Source organism: Haliotis rubra, unplaced genomic scaffold (assembly GCF_003918875.1).
Source record: "Haliotis rubra isolate DU_JTF1 unplaced genomic scaffold, ASM391887v1 Scf582, whole genome shotgun sequence".
Classification (NCBI taxonomy): domain Eukaryota; kingdom Metazoa; phylum Mollusca; class Gastropoda; order Lepetellida; family Haliotidae; genus Haliotis; species Haliotis rubra.
Window position 1 is genome coordinate 399,308 of NW_025767282.1, and position 24,523 is coordinate 423,830.

The following is a 24,523-nucleotide window of genomic DNA, read 5'->3' on the forward strand; positions in this document are numbered from 1 at the left end:
CCCACGAGTCTCTTTCAACAATAAACTCACTGGAAAACAACTCTGTCTTAACAAAATCCAAAATGGGCCAATGAAAATGGCTTTAAGTTTTCAAAATACAAAACAAATTGTATTCACTTTTGTCGTAAATACAAACCACACAAGGATCAAGACCTATCTTTAGATGGTTCTCCCATCAATGTAGTAGAAGAGGCCAAATTCCTGGGATTCATATTCGACCGTCACCTGACATTCTTACCACACATAAAATATTTGAACACCAAGTGCTTGAGGCACTGGACTTACTAATAGTCGTTTCAAATACACAGTGGGGAAGGGATCAGACTACCCTCCTTCACTTGCACAGGTCTTTGGTTCGCTCTAAACTAGACTACGGCTCCATCGTTTATGTTGGAGCCTGCAAAAGCAATTTAGAAAAAAATAGAAAATGCCTAAGGCTCTGCCTTGGAGCCTCTCCGGTAGACAGTCTATATGCAGAGGCTAACGAACCTTCCCTTGAACAACGCAGTATATCACTAAATTACGTTCAAATCAGTCCAATCCAGCATACAATTGGGTTTTCAACCCTCTCTATGAAAACCTGTTTCCCAAACTGCCAAGCCTGGTTCCTCCACTTGGAATGAGAATACAACCACACATATCTGCAGCTAAAATTAATCTCCTGTCTTCGCCACCCTGGCAGATGGTGAAACCACAGGTCGACCTTACCCTTACTAAACTCAAAAAGTCCGAAACAAATCCTTTGGTGTTCCAGCAGGAATACAACCAGTTACGTTCGAAGTATGGCACCCATAGATCCATTTTCACAGACGGATCCAAGGATGAGGGCCAAGTTGCCAGTGCTACAGTGATTGGATCCAAGACTTACTCCTCTAGGATTCCCGACAACAGTTCCATTTTCACTGCCGAGGCAAAAGCTATCTTTTCAGCTTTGACTTATATTAAACAGCAGAATCATTCCAAAAACTTCATCGTTTTCACAGTTTCATTATCTTGCCTTCCAGCTCTTCAAAATATTAGTATACGTAAGTCCACAAACATTCAAAGTTAATTGAAACACTCCGCGGTTTTTAATCGTAGAATATGTGTGTTTTTAAACGTATGGCTAGATTTGTCTACGCTGCTAACGGCTGAGGGGATGGTGTAAATCCAGCTGGGGCCCATGAAGGAAGCAAATGTACTGTAAGTCCCCATGGTCCCTAGTATGGTGATCTACCTTCAGTTGCTAGCGATGTATAGCCCGTTTTTATATTGTGTTGTCCTCTATAGTTAAAATGTTTAAGTACTAGTTTTACATGTATATCTGTGATATTCTAGTTGCTTTACCGTCCTTCGTTTACATGCTTTTTATAATTTACCTATAATCATTTTTAATATGTAACTTGATATAGTCATGATGTGGCTGAAATACTGCCGATTTGACTTAAAATCTTAACTCACTCACTCCTGTCAAATGTATACCATGTTTAAGCGAAGGGGGAAGCAATTTTCAAATACCCAGTTCCCAATGACAAAAAGGAACTTCCGGGAATGGCTGCTCACTTCACTTATTCGCTCTTGTATTAGCCCTTCTCACTAGTGTGCTCGGCAAACGAGTTGATACAGCAATTTTATGCTACTTAGGAGATAGTTAAAGCCATAAGGAATCCTCCTGTACTCCTCATCTATGAAAACGTTTGAAATCGGCAATCGATGCCAGTGACAACTGACCTGTCATTGTCCTAATGCAAGAAGAGGCATCAGGTTATTATCGTCATCTTTGTTATTATACTCAGAAATTATGACAAATATCAGAGAAAATATAAAAGAATTAAAAGGAGGCTTTTCAAATTATGCGAGAATTAATGTGCATAAAATCAACTTTGTTTCCTGTTTGTGCTTACACTGATCACAAAACACTGCTATTTGTCCATTAAAATGGAGGGCAAAGACTAATACCGCCAATGAGCTAGACCCTATTTCAGCGGGAATTCGATACGGTAAATATACTACTACTAATAATAATAATAAGTCATCTTCTATATTGCACAGTGTCCAAACACCAAGTGTTTGCTCGCGGCGCTTAATCAGAATCTGATTACTAAACGACCTTCCGTGCAATACCATTTTTATTAAACGAGTTCATGATTTGGTATCAAAAGAGCAAAAGCGATTTTGATACTAAACCTTTCATGAGTTTAATAAAAATGGTATTTCACGGAAGTGGGTTTAGTATTCTGTTTATTACTTTCAAACATAAATTGATAGCAACTGCCTACTAACAGTGAGATGATTTCAGCTTTCCGCGAGTCAAGCAAGGTCAAATACCATTGTGACAGACGTACTGGCATTGTGACGTGATAATTGTAAACCATTATGACGTCATACGTCAAGTGGCATTATACTAGTGTAATACTGACGTAAAATAACATCATTGTTGATACAATATCATGAGTTGATTATATGTAATCAGTTTGATGAAACATGATTTACATTTTAGGCACTATTGTATGTGTAATATTTCCCATTTTTCTGGCAAAGACAGTTTTTTAAGGAGTGCTAAGACTTGACGTTGGGTCGTTACTGGTGGGTGGTCACTACAGGGACGATTGTATCATATGTTGTATTTGGGATTGTACTCAATAAAGCACATATGTCTGCGGCTTTGTTAAGAGGTGTTGTGTTTTTTTGTCATTTGTAATATCACATTGATTAAGTGATAATCATTATGTGTCAGAATGTTTAAAGTTTTGTGTGTGGCTCGCATCTCGTATCATATATGATTTGTAGGAACACACCTTTTTGTTAGCGCCTAAGAGTTGCCTCCCTTGGCAACTTGTTGACTCGTCATGCGATGGAGTTTTCCACTGATTTCGATAACATTCTGAGTGGATAATGATGCTGCCTAGGTTTACTAGAATGCTCTAGCACTGTGTAAGAGCTATATAAAGGCTGGTTGTTGAGTTGTGCGACGGGAATTATCACATGACTGGATTTATACACATCTGTCTGCCATCATGAAACTGATCAAGACCGTTTTAAGACCGACCTTGCTTGTCTATTCAACTGCTGTCATAGTAAACAACCTTCATTCAGTATATCTGTTCTCACTGTAAATGTTTTAGACTTGTCTGTATTCTATGTTGCTGGTTCAAAAGGACTCTTAACGGCAAAGTATTAACCGTAACAGCTTCAAATGACTGAGCGGGTTAGGCAGTTGACTTTGTGTGCTGGTGATTAGGTGCCTGACTCTGAGGATATGGGTTCGAATCCCGGATTGGACTCAACAAAAGTACTAGAATAAAAAAACTACTGAGAAACTGTGATCTCAATTTGACCACTCACTTTCTAAACGGCATTGTGCATTCCATATATAACTTGATTGTTTTATTTGAAACATTGTCATGCTTGCCAAATGATGCTTCCATGGACATTGAATCCTTGACCCACGTCATGCTGTGAGGTACCAGACTGAAACATACCTGTAGCTCTCTATCTGTCCTGTTCCCCAAGGCACGGCAAGTGGAACTTATTCCAGAATGATGAATAGAAGTGTAATGTCAAACTCCTGCACGCCTTACGACAGCATAGAGTTGACATAATTAGCGTCTGTTTATGTGGCCTTTCAAAGAGAACGTTGCTGGGCATTTTGCTCGAATATGCCCTGCTTCTTTCAAATATCGTGCAATTCAATGGATTGGTTGAGTTTCATTTTAACACAGTCTTTCACTGGTTCAAATGCAAAAATTCATTCACACGATGTACAAACGACAAAAAATCACGTGACAATAACTTTTGCCTCTGATTATACTTTATTCCTGTCTAGGACAGCTGTCACAGGATGTGGAGCACATGCATGATCAAGTTCACAAATGATATACATTTCATTGACGTCTGTTACCATTGTTACCCCTCTGCTTGTATCACTAAGTTGACGTTATCTCCACCAGCATCCGTGCAGACCAAGACCCAGCTCAACTCGTCAAGCTCCCAACATCAACGAATCCATGGAGGTAGACTGAAACCATGAAGCAGCTTGCCTTCCTTAATGCATCCTATCCTGACGGTCACCGGTACAGGAAACCACACCAATCAATATAGCACCACAACTCCTGCCATCATCCAGAGATCAAACAAGCTACCATTGCCAACCTTTCCCGCAGCGTCATAGTATTATACCATCCTGAAAGACTCGACAAGATAAATCACCTCAGGGCCACATTTATCTCCCTGAATAGTTACCCCAGCAGCCTTGTCAACAAAACCATCAATGCCACCAAACAACAAACCCAGAAGCAAACACACTCCATCATCAATAAGAGACTCATAGGTTAGTTACCAGATTACCCGCCTCCTCAAGGACAGCCCCAGCAGAGACATCACCTTTAGCAGCAACTACACCTTGTTAAAACCCATCCAAGCCAATGGCAAAGGACCCAAGAAAAACAGCTGTGATCTAACAGGCTGCATATATGAAATCCAATACGACTGTGGTGACACGTATTTCGGGGAACCTCCCTCACCATTCAGAATCAGATATAAGAACACCAGACCTCCACACAAAAATCCAACATAAACTCAGCCATCTCTGAACACTTGGTCAAGAACCTACACCCAACATGAAGTGTAACTCCTCCAAAACAAAAGGTGTCAACGGAAGCTCAAGAAGCAATAGAAATAAGAGCCAGCCGCGAGCCGTGACCAGGACATTGATTTGCCAAGTGATTGGGACTCATTAATGTGATTTTCTTGTTTATTTATGTATGTCCACATCCAGTCTGTAACATTCACCTGAAGAAGGCGTAGGTTTGAACTCCGGTTTAACGAATATGAAACATAAAAGAAGAAAAAACACTTTGACTCATGTTCATGACTTATATAATACCCTTCAAACAACTCAATAAGTATCTGATATTAAATTATTACAGTGGTACATGGGGTATAAGAGAAAATTGAAATTGAAATTAACAGATATTTACACTGATAAAGACACTAAAGCATTTTCGTCTGTAATTGTCATGTGCAAAGCTCATGAAGAGCTTATGTAAATATGGCAAGAGATGTTAATAGAATCATTCAAAAGGATATTTGTGAGCTCATCACTCATCTGATTTGGTTAAGTCCAAATGCTTTATCATACATATTTCTGGAAGATTTTGGGCATTATGTTGCTTTTGATGTTACACGTATTGTATAGACAAAATTCGATTAAGACCTTTGCCATACAACTGAAATATTTGGTGTTAAAGGAAACCCTCACATCGACGCATCAAAGTTTTCACGTCTTCATATGTAAAATCGTAAACATCAATCCCGATGCTATCAAACAACAGTCTATTTAGGACTGGTGGATGTCCTCGTGGATAAACTACCAGAGGACCTACGTCATAGTTGTTTATGAAGTCGTCTACCACCATGGCATAGCAAATCTTTCGAGTACCCAACATTAATCGTCCTTTGGTTTTGTCAAGTACCACAACAATTTCATCAGGTCCACTGCTCCGTCCCTTTGATCTCTTCTTCAGCGACTTGAAAGTAATGCTTTTTTTGTCAACGGTTACAGTGATACCCTTTAAGATTCCAAGTTCCTCCAAAACATCGGAAGCAACGTTCTTGCCGTTTGCAACAGCAACTTGAAATGACAGCGTCCGTTTTAGTGACACTGCCCTATCGATTTCTAAAGTCATCAGCCAGTAGTATATCTTCCTTTCGATAAACCCTTTTATGCGAAAGGTTTTGATTATTCGATTGTAACGCTTTAAATGTTTGTCTTTGGGACAATTTGAAAACAGGTTATAATAAACAACATCACTTTTTATGATAGGCCGTTGTAATTGTACATCTGAAAAACAACAAGGATTGAACATCATTGAACTTGAAAATACCCATAATCAGACTGTTGTATGCATATTATAACTTAGATAATAATAGGATTGTTCATAAAGCAAGTCATTGGTGCTCATTTGAGTCCATTTCCTATAATAATTTGACCTTGAAACTTTGCGAGATGTCAATAGTTAAATCTAACGCCAGTGCCATTCTGGATAGCAAAGCAATCTTTTCCATAACCAAGAAGCATTCAGCATTTGTACCACCACATATCCATGTATTACAAGCCCTCTTAAAAATCTGCTCCTTTAACAAGACTGAAAATATTCAATTTCCCAGAGTGGATCTGCGATAACAATAATCGTGTTTGCCGCCAAACAAATCCTGTGCAATTGACGATCGCGTTGATGTAGCAAAAATAAATGTACATTATTTATTGGCTGAAACTGACAAGCCATCAACATGCTATTTGCAACATAGTTGCAACTTTGATCAAGTGATTTGAGTGAGTGAGTAAGGTAAAATTTAACGTCACATCGGCAATATTTTAGCCATATAATGACGAGAACAATTAATTTTATATATATTAATTAATTGTAAACTGTAAAAACCTGTCAACGAAGGACAGTAAAATAACTAGATTATCACAGATTCGAATTTAAAACTAGTAATTAAATCTAAAATACTATAGAGGACGAAACAATATAAAAACAGGCTATTGATCGCAAACGACTGAAGGAAGATCACCATACTTGGGTCCATGGGGACTTACAGTGCCTTTGCTACCTGCATGGACCCTGGTTGGATTTACACCATCCCTTTCAGCTGCTGGCGATTGTAAGAAATCAAGTGATTCGAAGTCACATGAGCGGATCTATGATCTTTAATATTATTATATTCACCCAAAATGTACGATAAGGTCCCATTTTGTACGTTTATTAGGCTATGAATCGATGATTTGAGTTTGTGTACAGAAGATAATTAAATACATACATAAATAAATACATTTCGTTTGATCTGCCCATATTCAAGAGTAAAGAGTATATAACAAAACAATATTCCAACGAGTCAAACCCTGCATACAACTGTGTCTTTCATCCCCTATATTAGGATCTGTATAACAAGAAGTCTTCTCTTGTTCCGCCTCTTGGTATAAGAGTGAAACCTATCCTTTCCGCTGCTGGCATTTAGTTAGAAAATATATCTCCTTCCCGTCTGCTTTCTTCTCCTCCTTGGCAATTGGTGAGAGCCACAGGTTCACCTTACACTGACATTTTAAAAAACTAATGAATTACAATATAAACCAGAATTTAATCAATTAAAAACTAACATAATACATGCAAATCCTTATTTACAGATGGGTCCAAGGATGGTGGCGCGGTTGCTTGTGCCAATGTCATTGGATCCAGAACAATATCTTCTCGATTACCAACTAACAGCTCTATTTTCACAGCAGAAGCTAACGCCATATTAACAGCTCTTAAGTATAATAAATATTCTAAATATAAACAATATATCATATTTTCAGCCTTCAAGCTATTGAAAAAAATCATTCTTGCAAACATCCACTTTTAATCGAAAATATTGAATTATATAACGTCACTGACCAATGCGACCTCTGTTGGTTACTATACTCAGCCACGTTGGCATTTCTAGGGACACAATGGCTGATCTTGCTACTAAGGTAGCACTCAACAAATCTGTGACACCACTTTTTATTCCATACACTGATGCAGAAGAAGTGGGACACCCTAGTAGGTATAAATAAATTGCATGAAAAAAAAAACTATATTGGTTACACCTACTTGGGTTGTGAGTCCAGATTTACAACGATGTCGTATTGGCCATACTAGATATATTCACGAATACCTATTAAAAGGTGAGGATCCTCCGTTTTGTATCCCCTGTGATGAAAGAATCACGGTCAAGCATGTCCTGCATGACTGTATTGACTATTCCATCACAAAGGATGAATTTTTCGATGTCAAAACAGTTAAAGGAGAATCCGAACGAAAACAGAACTTTTAATATATCGTAAAGGATATTCAAAAAGTCAACTTCCGTGATTAAAACTGAACAAAAAGTTTGTAAATTAGCAATAAAAACACAAAAAACGTACTCGTATTTCCGCCTTTTACGGAAACACCCGACAGTTAATGAACAGAGGGGGTATCACGTGACATGACGTCATATGTGCCTGTTGCTGATGGCTGCCTCTTTGATTTTACCTCACAACTTAACAGTGTCCATGGATTCTAAAGCAGTAAAAGGTGTTCCTGATGTCATTTCTGATATGGATGTCAGACCGTATCAATACGATCCGATTTTACATCTTGCAAGACAATCTTCCAGTGAAGATGAAGAAGAAGAATCAAGCTAAACGGAGGTTTCCTCGAAGGGGGTTAAAGTATCTTAAAACTATTGTCCTCCTGAGAAGATACGTAAGTACGAAGTCTTTCAAAGATAAATTTAAACTTAATAGATTTTCAAAACGTACTATTTTTGTTCTTTACAGTTTGGCTAAATATTTCCTTCGATCGGCAGCGGCTGAAGGATTGGTGTAAATCCAACTAGGGTCCATGCAGGTAGCAAAGGTACTGTAAGTCCCCATGGTCCCTAGTATGGTGATCCACCTTCAGTTGATGGCGATTTACCGCCTTTTTTTATATTGTATTTTTTTTGTCCTAATTTGAAATCCTCTTTTAGTGATATATGCTAGTTTTATTTCTTGTTACTGTTATATACTAGTTGGTTTTACTGTCCTTCGTCGACTGGTTTTTAAACTTTGCGCATTTATAATGAATTTATATCTATTTTAAGTCACAATATGGCTGAAATATTGCCGATGTGACTATAAATTTTAACTCATTCACTGATGGCGATCTATAGACTGTTTTTATATTGTATCGTCCTCCATAGTTAAAGTATTTTAGATTTACTTACTAGTTTTAAATATTTATCTGTGCTAGTCTGGTTGGTTTTACTGTCCTTTGTCGACAGATATTTTAAATTAATTACCTTCGCTATATCATCGCTATATGGCTGTAATATTGCCGATGTTATGTAAAATTTAACTCACTCACTCAAGAGTAAAGAAAACTAGATGAAAACAGATGTTGTTTTTAATACAAATACTCATGCAATATGTCCATAGGTATCATATTAAACATAAACACAAAACATCATTAACTGTTGGTTCGGCCAAGTTCATCCATCATATGGTCTCTGTAAACCAGCAGCGATGAAAACTGATGTCATGTCGCGATATTTCCGTTGCATCATCACGGAGGCGGAGTTTTAAAATAAACATGTGTTTGATTGGATTGGTACAAATCCATTATTCCATTGCTTCGCTCGAGGCTATGGCCTTTAATCGGTCATGTGATATGGAATAATTATTACTTTGACAAATGATTCCTAAGTGATCGCACTAAGTGATCGACGGTAATTCTGTTTTTGCGAGAACACAGTAAACAATCTTTTTAGTAAGTTATTCCGGTCAGTGTTTTACGTTTCTAAGTACCAAACGAGACTATTATTAACCATGGTTTTGCAAAAGCAGCTTGTCAATGAAATAGGTCGACAATTCGAAGGATCGGCATGATCACGTCCAGGCTTAGGTATGGGTACAATTATAGCATCACGCCACGAAGAAGGAAACTTTCCAGACGTCCAAAAGTCATAACAAATATTTAATAGGGTCTCTAAATATGATTCCGGTCAGTGCTTCGGGGTTGATAATGGATGCTATCAGCTCCTGCAGCAGTATTGTGTACCTGGTCAAGAGCAGTATAGAGCTCATTAATCGAAAATGTTTCGTTGTAATCGTCCCATTATCTTAATTGAAATTGATAGATTTCTGTTCTTGCTGTTTTTGATACTTTTAAAGTTGAGGTACATAATTAGATGAAGAAGAATGTCTCACCAAGTATATTTGCAATATCTGATTTATAAGTCAATAATTGGCTCCCATCTTTCAGATTTAGAGCCCTGACATTTGATTTTCTGGATCATATTCCATACCTTTGATATCGGCGTGCGCGAATCATTTTTTTATACATAGTTGCGCCAAGATTGTCGTTTACTTTTCTTGAAAGTACGTCGTGCTTTGGCATAGAGAATTTTAAATTTGTCTAACCTGTGGACCATAGGATGGCGACAGAAATAATGTTCAGCTTTCTTTCTTCCCTCCCAAGCCTTTTCGTACATGAGGAATTGCAGAGGATGTTGGGATACACTCGTCAGCTATGTTATTTAGTTCATCTGAAACACATTTTCGTGGTGGGTGCTGGGCAACGCTAATAGCTCTTCACCCCCGTGTGGACCCGGGGATATATAGGTCCACAGCACGCCATTGCTGGTCCTAAGACCGAATTGGGCAACCTGTTTGCCATGGGTTGCGCCCCTGTGTCGGTGGAGGAAGGCATTCTGGTGGTTGAGGGCACTGGTTCCAGAAATAGCGTTCCTTTGCCCAACACACCACTTCGGCCCTGACTACACCTAGACGGGTTGTAGAATGGGCCCGGTTCGATCAATCGGCTGGTCACGCAAAGCCCTGTGCTACAACTATGTGATGCTCAAAATAGATCAAAATGATAACTTGCTTGACCACATTATTTTGAACTAATACTTTCAAATGCATAATTTCATGTATTTTTGCCTAGAGTCATATGCCCACAAGGCGGTGGCTGACGGGCCAATCTGGTGGGAAAATTAATCTTTTGTTTTTTGCGGCTTGAGTATATCATCCGAGTATCCTTAGTGGTGCAAGTCAGAGACCCACTTGTGTTTAGCATTGTCCTTGTGATACTCCGTGGTGGGTGGGGAACTCAGATGATGAAGCAGGAAAATCCTGAAAACATATGTCATAACAGACTGGCCCATGAGCCACCGCTTTCTGGCATATGACTCAAGGCAAATTAACATATCAATAATATGTGCTTTCGTCAAAGTAATGGCCAAGACGTAAAGATACATTTCAAAATTCCAAATATGTGCATAAATAAGAACCATGCACAGGGCATGGCGTGACCAGCCGATTGATAGAATTGGGCCCATTCTACCACCCGTGAAGGTGACGTCGGGTGGAGTATTCGGCAAAGGAACACTGTTCCTGGAACCAGTGCCCTCAGCAACCTGGAGTGTGCTCTTCACGAGTGCCTTTAACCATAAATTTGCATGTCTACAAATATTGTTCATTGAAATAACGTGAAGGCAAATCGTTGAAAGCTGAACCCTGTTTAAAGCAAGAATACTTACAGCGTATATTTCCACGACATTTCTTCATTGTGTCCAGGGCTGAATGTTTCAATCCTTTGGAGATCCCCTGACTTGGAAACCTTGGGCCTTGAATATAAAAAGAAAAATATCTATTCAATTTTTATTCACATTTTCAGGAAGAATAGAAGACGGGGAGTGGTCTCTCTTAGGGTATGCGTCGACTCGTCACGTGACCAGTTAAGCCAATAGGGCGGCAGCTTAATTTTTACGATTGAGCCTGATGAATTTTCAAGAGCTGATTACATTCGCTGAGTGTTGTGACAACTGAAAACCGTCATGTAAAAGGAAAGTCACCTATTCTGTCACTTCATTTTAAGTCAAACAGTTGCCATTAGTGTCAGTATTAGTACAGTAGATCTGTAGTAAAAGAATTCAAGTCGGCATATTGTAGCTCCATTCTCAGTACACAGTGAAGAAAGACTATATTCTATCGATAAAACTTCTTTCACATATTCGTTTAATTTTTAGAAGGGAAATATGCCTTTCGTTGAAAGGCGTTTGCAAGTTATAGTGATAGTTTCATAATTTTAAAAAAAAGTTGTTAGGGTTTATTTGAGGTGTGTGAAAATATGGCATATCGCCGAAATGATCTGATCCGCCATTGAAATACTACAGGGCGATGTTTGAGTGTTTCTTGTTATAATTCTTAAACCTTCTTTCAAATACACCTTTATTTTTATGAGGGGAATATACCATCAGGTGAAAGGTGTTTGCAAGTAATAGTGATAGTTTCATATTTTTTAGTTGATCTTAGTATTTGACAAAACTGCTGTCCACTCCTATTTAATTAATGAGCTGACACAGAGTCACTACAGAGTATAATAACAACACACTGATGGTTTATGTTTTTATTTTGAAGATGAAAGTGAAATAGTATTTATAAAATTCAGCATAAACAAAGTATGTAACTGGAGAACAGGATGTTTTATAATAGCTATTTTTCCCATGACTTTTCTCCTATGACTTTTTCCGATCACCCTTCTAGATGGCTACCTGTATGACAAGAACAAAGTGAAATAAGGAATTGATGATGTTCAAGTGACCTTCTAATAAGTGTAATCTGTGCACTGACAAACATGTGATGTAAAATAATATGGTGCTTGGTCTCATATGTTTGATAGGTACATGTATATACATTATTGTTTTTGATAATATTCACAAGTAAATGTGATCTGGTAAATATATGTTAAAGTACATATATATGTTGATGCAACATATCTTAATTTAGAAATCATAATTCATTGCATGAATTGATAAAATCATAGTTAATACCTTATGTTGTATTATTATATCTGAGCACATTATTATCAAGGGTACAGCTTAATTAAGCTTTATGCAACCATCCATAAAATGTGTTGTTTTAAGCTTTCTGTCTTTTGGGAGGCCTGTCTTATGAGAAAATACCGTAAAAACGTCTCAAAGTAGATTTGAAAAATATTTGACAGCTGATGTTAACACATGTGTTCTAGCGATAGTGTTGTGTTCTTTAAAATCTTCTGAGAGGGGTAGCCGGGGTGTATCAGTTGTTCTTTCATTCATTCACATATGTAGTTCTTTCTTTTGTTCTTTTTCTTTATTTCTTTCATTCATTCACGTATAATTCTTGCTCTGAATTCTTGCTATAATTCATTCATTCATTCATTCATTGTATAATTTTGAAGATAATTTAGAAATTGAGAGAAAATTATTATCCCTGATATTTTGCATGATGAAAATTGACACAGTAGTCTAACCGTCACGTTATCATTTCATCCTACCGGGTACCCATTCACTGCTACCACCCACAACTAAGTATCCAATCTACCCGTCAGGTTGAAAGGGACCTCGAATTTCTCTTTTGTCTCTTTTAAGTTGCTCCAGTCATCCTTCTGGAAACAGACCCTATCTGAAACTTCTCAAACGATCAAGCATGCCACATTTTCAAAACACTCCAGATAACTTTGACAGTATATTGCTACCACATAATTCCTACAAATATTCTCATAACCGTATAGACTGCCACATAAATTATATTTTGCTGCATTAAAATGGTAAATGCCAGTATTTGATGAGTTCATACAAATCTTGTGGTGGTAGGGTAGCCCAGTTGTTAAAGCGTTTGCTCGTCACGCCGAAGGCCTGGGTTCGATTCCCTACATCGATACGTTAAACCAAACACGACATCAAAGTGATCGCGTACTCTGTCAGGATAGACTTGTCGAGGCTCAGAGGTTCTGAGGATGTGCTGCGAGCACTTCAGTTGTCATGTATATTAAGTGAAATATGTCTATGTGTATATAAAATTTGTGTCAACCAAACAAGGCATCGCTATATGTTGAGGACATAGGACAAAACTGGCAACCATGTGGTCATTATTCTTCCTCTGGAACTGTTAAGAGTTGTCCACAGGAAGTCAGTACTGGAGTGAGTGAGTTTAGTTTTATACCAGCAATATACCAGTTATATGGCGGTCTCTATTGGAAAAGAGAACCTGGAAAATAATTAGATGAGGAAGATCGTCAAAGGCCACGACTGAGTGAAATGTTGATAAAATATATATATGATATGATGAAATGAATGATCGACACCTCAACACGGGTTACATAACCACCTCAATAAGCACATCTCATCAGAGTGGTGGATTTACCTCGCTAATGGCAAATTAATGTCAAATGCCGAGTCTACTGCGTGCACGTCAAGGAATATGTCGTGGAAGCCTCATTATGCTGTTCTATCAGGACAGTGTGCCTGTTCACGTCGACATGTTGCAATGCAATATGATTGTAAATGTAGTGGACATCTTCCATTTCACCAGCTTTGAACTGTCAGGTTTCAATCTCTTTCCAAACTTAGGGAAAGAACTGTCATCATCATGCAAACTAACAATGACGTCATCTCTTCAGTGGCAGACTTCATACCACCAAGAGCTAGCCTTGTGCAACCATACTCTCTATCACAGTCAGCATGAGAAGTTTTCAGCCACCTTCAATGGCTACAATATTGTCGATATGTCTTTCAGTTTTAAGTCAATGCAATAGCAGAATTCCATGGTCCCTAGTGTGATGATCTACCTTCAGGTGTTGGTGATCTATAGCCTGATCTGATTTTATGATAGCATACTAGTTTTAAATTTATATCTGTGATAATCTAGTATTTTCACTGTCCTTCGATGACAGGCTTTGCGTTCTAAATTTATGTATAATTTTTTCTCGTCACAGTATGGCTGAAATATTGCCGATGTCACGCTAAATTTTAACTCATTCAGTCAATAGTAGAATTTGCCTGTAGAAGTAGGTATTCAATAGTTAATGAAATTCTACTATAGGCTTCTTTTATGCCAGCATACTTAGAAATATTGGTCTGAGAGTGTCGTTAGATACCCTCGTTGGATTTAGGGAAAGAACTGTCTGGCATCATTACAATTTGCAATACAATACAATTTTGGAGTGGTAGGATTTTGCAATATGAGGGGAGTATGAGGGAATATGGTTTTACGCCGCTTTTAGCAATTTGCCAGCAATATCACTGCGGGGGACACCAGAAATGGGCTTCACACATTGTACCCATATGGGGAATCGAACCCGGATCTACGAAGTAACGTGTAGACGCCTTAATCACTAGGCCACCCCACCGCACCTTTGCAATAAGAACAGGTGTATTCATTTAAAGTTGTTTTGTTTTTTATTCCAGCAAACAGGATTTGGTACTTTCAATATTTGACCTGGTTGAGTCGTTTTGGTACCCACGCTGGATGCCAAAATCAAACACTAAGAAGGCTGATTTTTATGGAATCCTGGAAGGGACATTGTCGCGTTGTCGCCCTCTCAAATAAAAGCAAAATGAGGCAAAATTAACCAAAGCGCGACAATGCGACATTTCGCCCATATGTCGCGTTGTCGAGTTGTCGCCCTTTTCTATTACCGGTGCGCATATGTAGAAAGTCAATTAGTCTACGCATGCGCAGAAAATGTTATACTCTATTTCAGACTTCACTGGTCTTTTGTTACCTCCAAAGGTTTTCAAAATGAAGAAGTGCTCGTAATGGGAATGGTGGCTGTTTTCTTGAACTTAATGCAAATCTTTCATTGTTGCTTTATTATTTTATATATTGTAAATGTATTTAGCAACTATTCATTGTAATCATTGTAAGAGTTGTGTCTCCTAGTCACACCAGATAACTATGATCATAGGTTCGAATCTCAGCACCATATACATTCATCACGTTGGACATTTCACCGATATCAAGCTGACACGTTGTGAAAAAAACTAAATATTGTTAAAATTCAGACCACATCGGCCTAAACATCAGGTGAAGTCCTCGAATGGGTCACTGTGTTCAACAGTTTGGCTCCTGACAGAGTTTCTTGGTACAGTACTGTCCGATGATGTCGGACAAATTCATCAGCGATGTGGTCTGAATTTTAACAATGTTTAGTTTTTTGTGGTGTGACTAAGAGACACAACTCTGCAAAGCAAATTGCCTCGCCTTGAATGACAGGGCCACCGTGTGCCGTGATTACAATGATTAGTAGCGTTAATAATCTGTCTTGCTTCTAAAACACACTTGATTGGCTAAATACATTTACAATATATATTATAATTTTCAAAGCAACAATGGAAGATTTGCATTAAGTTCAAGAAAAGCAGCCCTATAACCATTACGAGTACTACTTCATTTTAAAAACCATTGGAGGTAACAAAAGACCACTGAAGTGTGAAATAGAGTATAACTTTTCCTGCCAATGCGTAGACTAATTGACTTTCTACGCATGCGCACCGGTATTCAAAAAGGGCGACAACGCAACATATTAAATATGTAGCATTGTCGCGTGTCGCGTTTGACTCAATTTTTTAGTCTTTTTACGCATCTTAGATAGGGCGACAACGCGACATATTTTGACCTTGAAAATTGTCGGTTTGTCGCGTGTCGCCCTTTGGAGGAATAGAAAAATATTACTCAAAACGCCACATGCGACATCGCGACAATGCGACAAATGGGCGAAATGTTCCATTGTCGCGCTTTAGTTAATTTTGCCTCATTTTGCTTGTTTTTGAGAGGGTGACAATGTCCCTTCTCGGATTCCATAGACTTTACCTGCTTTTGACTCCTTTTTCGTATCTTCTTTCACACATTCGGTGGCTCCTGATCTGGTACGAAGACAAACGTGATGCTGTGGGCACTGCTCACAGAGATGTTGCTGAAATGAAAAAGTCAAGTATCAGACGCCCTTTTTCAATGTGTAGAGATTCCATTGTGTTTGGCTTCAAATGAGCATCTATTTGTTTGTAAAATGATTCTAGAGTTGAGGATATGATCATTTGATATTCTGTGTTAACAATTCTAATATGACAGAAATGTGTATGGAAGAGCCTCCCAGAAGGAAGAGCCACTACTGAAACAATCAGTGGCGACACCAGAGGTTTAGCTAGGCATGTCCTGCTCTACCTATAGCAGCCACCAATACTCCCACTAAACGACGCCGGCCTGCAAACATCAGCGAAGGAACTAAACAATCCAGTTATCATGAATGAGTGAGTGAGTTAATATTTAACGTCACATCGGCAATATTTCAGCGATAGCGTGACGAGAACAATTTATATATTAATATTTTAATCAGTAAGTTTAGAACGAAAAATCTGTCATCGAAGAACACTAAAACTACTAAAGCATCACAGTTCTTATCTTAAAACTAGTATGCTATCATAAAAGGATATCACTATAGACAATAATACAATATAAAAACGGACAAAAAGATTACAAGCAACTGAAGGCTGATCTCCATACTAGGGACCATTGGGACTTACAGTACTTTAGCTGTCTGCATGGACTCTAGCTGGATCTATATGAGACCTTCAGTCGGTGGTTATTGTAGTCAAATTTAGCCATAATGAAAGTGACAAAGATACTATGTTTAAAAATCTGGTGAGATTAAATTTCCTTTGAATATTTCAGGCATTACGTACCCTCTGATGAGGACAATAATTTTACCCCTTTTGAGGACACAGTTGATAATCTAAACTACCAATTATTAAACATTTATCTATTTACAAAACATCTACTGAACCGAAAAAGAAATGTCACTTTCCAAAACCAATGCATAATTTTGTTCTTGCTAGGTGGTGTTTTTATTATGAATGTACCGTTTTGTTAACATGTCTTTCAATCCAAATTGACAGTTATTGTCAACACCACTGTGTTTTCTGATGAAAAAGCATACCTTAAAAGCACACCTAAAAAGGCAAACGTGGTAAAAGGTTCCGCATGACATTCCTGAAAATGAAAATACACGTGCATATCGTGACAACCCTACCAATGAAAGCGAGTGCTAAACTCGCCGGAAATCATTCTTGTTTTGACACAATCGCCATGCCATGGCTTACCAGAGATCAGAGGAACCAAGCCTTAGGACGATTGCAAGTTGGCCAGACTGTAAGGAGGGTATCATTTTAATGTTCATGTTAGGACAATCTTCCGACTGCAGGAGCGGCATCAGGCCACTAACAGCATCCACGATCATCAGTAACATCACAACCAGAAGACCGATAGATCGCTTCACCAGAGCGACGGAAACAGCACGCCCGACCATTGGGACTCACAACAGATCCCTTTGTGTCGATATAGTGCGTCGACGTTTGCGCGGAAGAAACCTCTGCTGTCACAGACCATATCCTGGTCCTGTCCTCACCAATCGTCACCGCCTGCAAACCGGTGCAACGGCCAATTCAGCATCGAAATTGGCGTTATCGACAATCGATAACTAGGCTTTTTTTCTGATGAAAGCCGTCATTGTGTTTTGACAGCCTATGGCAGAGTGAGAGTATGGCGAAGGCGTGGGGAACGGTTTAACAGTTAGTGTGTTGTTGGAAGAGACTCGTGGGTTGTCCAAACATCATGGTGTGGGGTGTAATCGATCTGAACCAAAGAGTTGGCCCAGTCGTGTTCCAGAATCTCGATCCAGAACGAGGAAATAGCGTGACACCAGCTCTCTATATTGACCAAATCATAGGACCCCTCATCGTACCACATTTTGGACGTCACAGAAATCACATCTTCCAGCAAGACAACGCTCAAGCCCACATTTCCGGAGCAACATTGGACTTCTAAGAAGAACATGGCATCGAAACCCTACACTGGCCTGAACTCAAGTCCAATAGAACACCTTTGGGACGAGATTCAAAGAAGATTAAATGACCTCCAAACAAGGCCGACAACTGTGGCTGGGCTCGATCAGGCATTTCGCAAAGTATAGTGCTTATGGCCTCCATCAACCGTCTTATTCATTCATGTACAGGCGATGCAACGCTGTCATCGATACCCATGGATACCCACGATACTGACTTTGAGGTATCCTAATTTGTACCATTTCTGGTGATTTTGTTTGTGTGACCTGTAAATGTAATTCCCGAAAATGTGTTTAACCATACTTGTCAAGTAGGAACTCAATCCTCCGTTTTGATTGTTAATTAAAGCGAATTCAATTGTGCGCTTTAAGAAACCTCCACCGGTGTGGCGTTTCTTTTGCGTTTCAGTATATATTAAATTTTATCTAACAATTCCATTTCTTTTAAAAATGCAATTATTAAATGTAAATTCACGTTAAAAAGATCCTTCAATTTAATCAAGCAAGTCATGCTTGACTGTGATTGTTTCATTACCAGGGTGAGGTGAGGTGAGGTGAAATTGGGTTTAACATCGTGCTTGAGAATATTTCGCTCATATGACGACGTGCATGCGTGTGTATGTGTATGTGCGGGTGCTTGTACTAGCCCAAACTTAAACTGGTTTTATAGTGTTAGCCCACTGAGATACCACGCCGCAGTGAAGCATGAATACCCCACTCAGACACAGTATACTGACTCCGAGCCGACCTGTCCTTGTTGTACCCATTAATGCCGAGCGCCAGGCAGACAGCAACAAGTACCATATTTTAACGTCTTTTGGTATGACGCGGTCGGGCATCGAACCCGCGACCTTCCGCTCTACGGGCGGACGCTCTAACCACCACACCACGGAGGCGGTCCCTCATTACCAGGGATGCAAAAAGGAGGATCTGCACCTTTTAACAAGTATTCGCGTGTATATCGCGTATGGCCAATGCGACGTCGTCGCACAATGACCTCTTCAAATCTGGATTGACAACCAAAGTTGGGGTAACCAATAGTTGGTTTAATTTCATGTAACTTATTCATACCTATTTGGATGTTCCAGTTCTTCTGCATTAGATCACAGATATTTGTTCTAATGACAGCTTTATAATCAGAATATGAGATCAGAAGTGGTGTCACAGATTCGTTGAGTGTGCCTTTGCAGCAAAATCGGCCATTGTGTTTCCGGAAATTCCAATATGACTGGATAACCAACAGAGGACGATGTCGCATTGGCCGGGTGCAAGGTCATTATATAATTCAATAATATTAATTAAAAGTGGATGTTTACAAGATAAATGTTTCATAGCCTGAGGGCATGACAGAGATTAAGAAAAGATTATTTATTGATTATATTTAGGGTGCTTTTAAAATATATTTTATGGCTGTTAATATGTCGTTTGCTTCGGATGTGAAAACTGAACTGTGATCTGGTAATAGAGAAGATATTGTTCTGGATTCAATGACAGTTGCACAAGCCACTGCGCCACCATCCTTGTATCCATCTGTAAATAGGGTTTTGAACGTGTTATATTTGGTTTTCAATTGCTTAAACTATTGTTTACATTGTAATCCATTAGATTCTGATTGTTTAAATGTTGTAAGTGGTAGGTCGACTTCTGGCCTCACTTATTGCCAAGGAGAAGAAAGAAAGCGGGAAGGAGATACATTATCCAGCTCAATGCCAGCAGCTCATAACCCTAGAGATGGAACAAGAGAAGATTTCTTGTTGTACAAATCCACATAGGGGGAATTGAAGACAGAGTTATAAGCAGGATTTGACTCGTTAGAATATAGTTTGGTTATATACTGTAAAGCTAATCTTATATGGCGATGGTTAAGAGATGGCTCATCGGGCTCAACGAAGAGACTGTGAACAGGCGAAGTTCTAAAGCACCCAAGACAAAGTCTTAGACCTTGGTGATGGATCGTACTAAATGATCAATTGTACTATGGTTTTTGCTTTTCCAGAAACCACATTGTATACTGAGTCAAAAAAGAAACTTCACATTCTTTCTTCAGGGCACTATAAAAGAACAAGAGATGGTAAGATGGTTAAATTGTTATTATTTCATTGCTGACATCTGTGTGATGTACTCGATACACTGACAGTGCCATAATCAGTTCCATTAGGCTACACCGCCGTTCCAAAACATGGGTATACAGAATGTCAAGTCACAAGAATAAAATGCGAAATTTCTCAGTTCAATATCGTGTATGGCCGCCCCGCGCATTCACCACTGCCAAACACCGTCTCCTCATCGACTGCCTGATGCTTGTGAACACGTGGTTGGGGATTCTGCGCCATTGCTCTTGCAAGGCAGCGCCAAGTTCCTGCAAATTCTGAGGTTAGTTCCTAAGACCACGAAGCCCTCTCCCAAGTGCATCCTAAACGTGCTCTATTGGATTAAGGTCAGGGGACCTCGATGGCCAGTCCATGACGTTGATTCCAGCGTTTTGAAGGAATTTTCGTGTCAACATCGCGGTATGCGGCCGAGCATTATCATGCTGGAACTGTAGACCTGGGCCATGAGCCGCCATGAAAGGAACGAGATCAGGGGTGAGCACCTGGTTGCGGTAAGCAGCAGCTGTGAGGTTTCCACGGATGACCAGTAGTCGGGAACGGTTGTTCCCACAGAAAGCACCCCACACCATGCAACTTCCGCCCCCGAATCTGTCGACTTCCTGTACACAACATTGGGCATACCGTTCACGAAGTCGTCTCCAGACTCTATGCCTGCCGTCCGCGAATCTGAGGGTAAACCTGGATTCATCGCTAAAGACGACTCGATTCCAGTCTCTCTGGGTCCATCGGAGGTGACGTTGGGCCCACAGCAGACGTTGACGTTGATGAAACGGCGTCAATATTGGCCCACGATATGGACGTCGAGAATGGAGATTGGCAGCCCGCAACCGATTTCGAATGGTCTGTGAGGACAGTCGACCTCTAAACATCTCAGCCCTGGTTCGTGTAGCCGGCAGAAATGTGTCACGTAGGTGACGTAGGACGATTTGACGGTCTTCTGCTCATGACGTCACACGTGGACGACCCGACCTTGGGCGATCAGAAGTGGTGCCAGTTTGTTGTAGACGACGTCGCAAGTCATACACAGTACGACGGCTGCATCGACGTCAGTAACTGATCTTCCCGCTTGCAACATGCCAACGGCACGTTCACGTTGCACATTTGACAATCGTGGCATTTCAAGTACCGTTAGAACTGTGGTTTAAAAGTGTTTTTTCAATTCTTGAGGCCAATGCAAACACGTGCATATGAAGAAAACTTCGATGCGAAGATCACGTGATCGACTGCACGTGCAAAACCTGATTTGGCACTAACGTCATTTGCACGACGAATGGATGGGTTTGTGTGGGTTTTGCTAACGTTTTTCTAGAGTCGAAAGATAGGGATCCCATTTCGGATACATAGATGTATCATCAGAGAAAAATTATTCATTATTTTTCAAATTACATTTTGTGAAGTTTCTTTTTTGACTCAGTATATATTAGTTTACCATTCATTCCATGGTTTTACAGACACAGCTAATGGGTCTGTAATTCGATGGATCTGTAAATCACGGCCGGGCTTTGGAAATTCCCTGAAGTCCATATTGTATCAATGATATTTAGAAGTGTTTCCAAACATGATTCAGGTAACTGCTTCAAGAGCTGATAGTGTATATTATCAGCCCCTGTAGCTGTATCATGAGCTTGCTCAAGGGCGGTATGGAGCTCATGTAACGAAAATAATCGCGTGCACTTCACCAGAAGTGAACCACGAAGGAGACGGGTGATATTTCTTACTTCCCCACCAATCCCATAGACAGCTTTGGACACAGCAAATGGGTTCAGTATAATGGGTAATTAGTCGGAAACCTCGATCTCTACTAATCTAGCCCAGGAATCAACGTTTGCAGTGTCATATGGACTACCTAGTTCGTCGAGACGTCTCATTTTTCACTTTGAGTTGAACCAGGTTGTTATGAACCAGGTCATAATGAAAGGAAAATGATTCAGCACTCCTGCTCCCCATCCACCATGGAGTGTCAAATAGCACCGGGTATCCAAGATGCTGACACCAGGGGCACAGGGGTGGTATACTCTAGAGAATATACGGGCTACCCCAGACATGAATAGCTGTTTTTATCCAGACTGGTTCAGCCCTTGACAAGACATTGGAGACATACATTATTCAGAGGTTAACATCACCAGATTGGCACATGAGTCACCGCCTTCTGGCATAGGGACTCTAGGCAATTTAATGTATCAATGATTTGTTCACGGAAAATGTCCAAGCTCCAATAATAAAATGTGCAAATATAGTCACCATGCACAGGGCTTGGTGTGACCAGCCGATTGAGAGAATCGGGACAATTCTACCATCCGTCCAGGTGAATTCCGGGTCGAGGTGGTGTGTTGGGCAAAAGGAACGCGGTTCTAGGCTCCTTTGCCCTCAGCTATCAGAATCCCTTCCTCCACCGACACAGGGGCGCAAACAGGTTGCCCAACTCGGTCGCCTTTTACGACCAGCAATGGGCTGCTCCAGACACATTCTACCGCGGATCCACACGGGACAAGAGCTATTAGCGTTACCGGGCACTCACCACGAGGAGGTTGCTCTTCACGAGTGCCCTTTATTCGCTAAACCACGGATGCACTGTAAAGGACAGACGCATGTAATGTATTAAACACACCACTCGGTGGTGAAGGTCTCAGCCAGCGACAGACTGGATGATGAGTCACACATATTCGAGAGAAGTCAGAGAAAACACTGACTTTTAGAAAGAATATGGGTTAACACCCAAATAAATATTTGTTATTAGATATCAGAAGCTGAGAATGAGCCCCATTGTTAGTTGTTGTGCTGGACAGTTTTGGAAAGTGTTCTTCAGCCTATTATGACATTGCACAACTGTTCCCAACACTTCCACGATTTCATGCAGTTGTCACCATGAAGAACGCCAGGTGTATTTCAATTATAGAACATCCATACTATTGCAACTGTTGTTTTTTGTGTTGACATGGAGATGCTATTGATGGAGAAATGCATAGGTCAAGAAACATACTGTCAATATGATGTATGATGCCCACAATTACCAACTGTTTGACATTCCAAAGGATAATTATGTTATTGACGTGCTCCACCTTCGCTCAGAGGGACAGATATCCTTGAGAGAAACATATTCTTTGTTATCTATTACAAACATACTGTAAGAAACAGAGGTATGGATGCTCCTCTTATCAATTGTTAATAATAACATGCTTCAGTGGCCTGACCACAAATTACCGCCCTTGAAATGGTCACGATTATTGCGAGTGTACACGTAGCTGATTCGTTGATGTGATAATGATTCACATACCTGAATAGAAATCACTGTCAGTCCGGGAGATACATGCGTTTTCGTCTTGCTCGAACACAGGAGTGAGTTTGGGTCATACGTGGCTTCTGAACACCAGCTTCTTCTCTCGCACCAACGCTTGCACATCATCACACCTGTCTGGACGCTACTACCGCCAACATTTCCACTAATGAGGAGATACAAGCACTGTGAGAGCAATAGAGGAGTGAACTGAAACATGGTTCGAGCTGACACCCAAACTGTTAGTTGTAAACGTGATATTGTCGGAGACACCTTCTACGTTATCCTCTCACAAACAGAATCTGAAGTGAAATTAAATATTGTTTAAGTTTCCTATCTACAAGTTTTAGATAAGGTAGCAAATATAACAAAAACGTCCTAATCTGGGAGGTGTGGGTTTCGCTCTAGCAGTAAACCCGAGATCTACATCACTTAGTGCATGCATTTCACATCAAGATAATACGCCTTGATAAAACCTGAATACTTTTAAAACCGCGTTTAACCCAATTCACTCACTATCTTATCAAACAAGGTATATGTGACACTATATTTGGCCAAAGCTACTTTACCTAACTTCTTATCAACTTGGACGATTCATATCAGCTCTTTCGACGGACAGATAGATAGATCAATTTCATTATCTTTTTCACGAACCACGACTGAATTCGTTATCAGGTCTAGTCGATGGAGGATCATACCTTGATAGACATAGACAATATTTGCCTGGCGTAAATAGCATCAGTTAACGTTTTGAATCGAAATTTCTCGTTACTTCAATTATTTGTATTTTACCACAAAGTTTCGAGTTTTTCTCGTTACTTCATTTATATTTGTGTCATTTCGAATAATTTCTTATTTCAAATTTATTATAAAAAATTCGGAACGTCAAATTTCTACTTATGTCTCGTTCCTTGGATTACAGCAATTATTTTAGTTCAAAGTCAGTTTTA

General features: G+C 39.7%; 1 long non-coding RNA gene across 1 annotated transcript; it reads left to right on the forward strand.

Annotated features, from left to right (window-relative positions):
• The first annotated feature begins 2,320 nt into the window (after positions 1-2,320).
• On the forward strand, positions 2,321-16,024 carry LOC124254791. Its single transcript, XR_006892553.1, has 3 exons — positions 2,321-2,399; positions 5,040-5,041; positions 16,014-16,024. It is a non-coding gene; the product is annotated as an uncharacterized LOC124254791 (long non-coding RNA).
• The last annotated feature ends 8,499 nt before the right edge of the window (positions 16,025-24,523 follow it).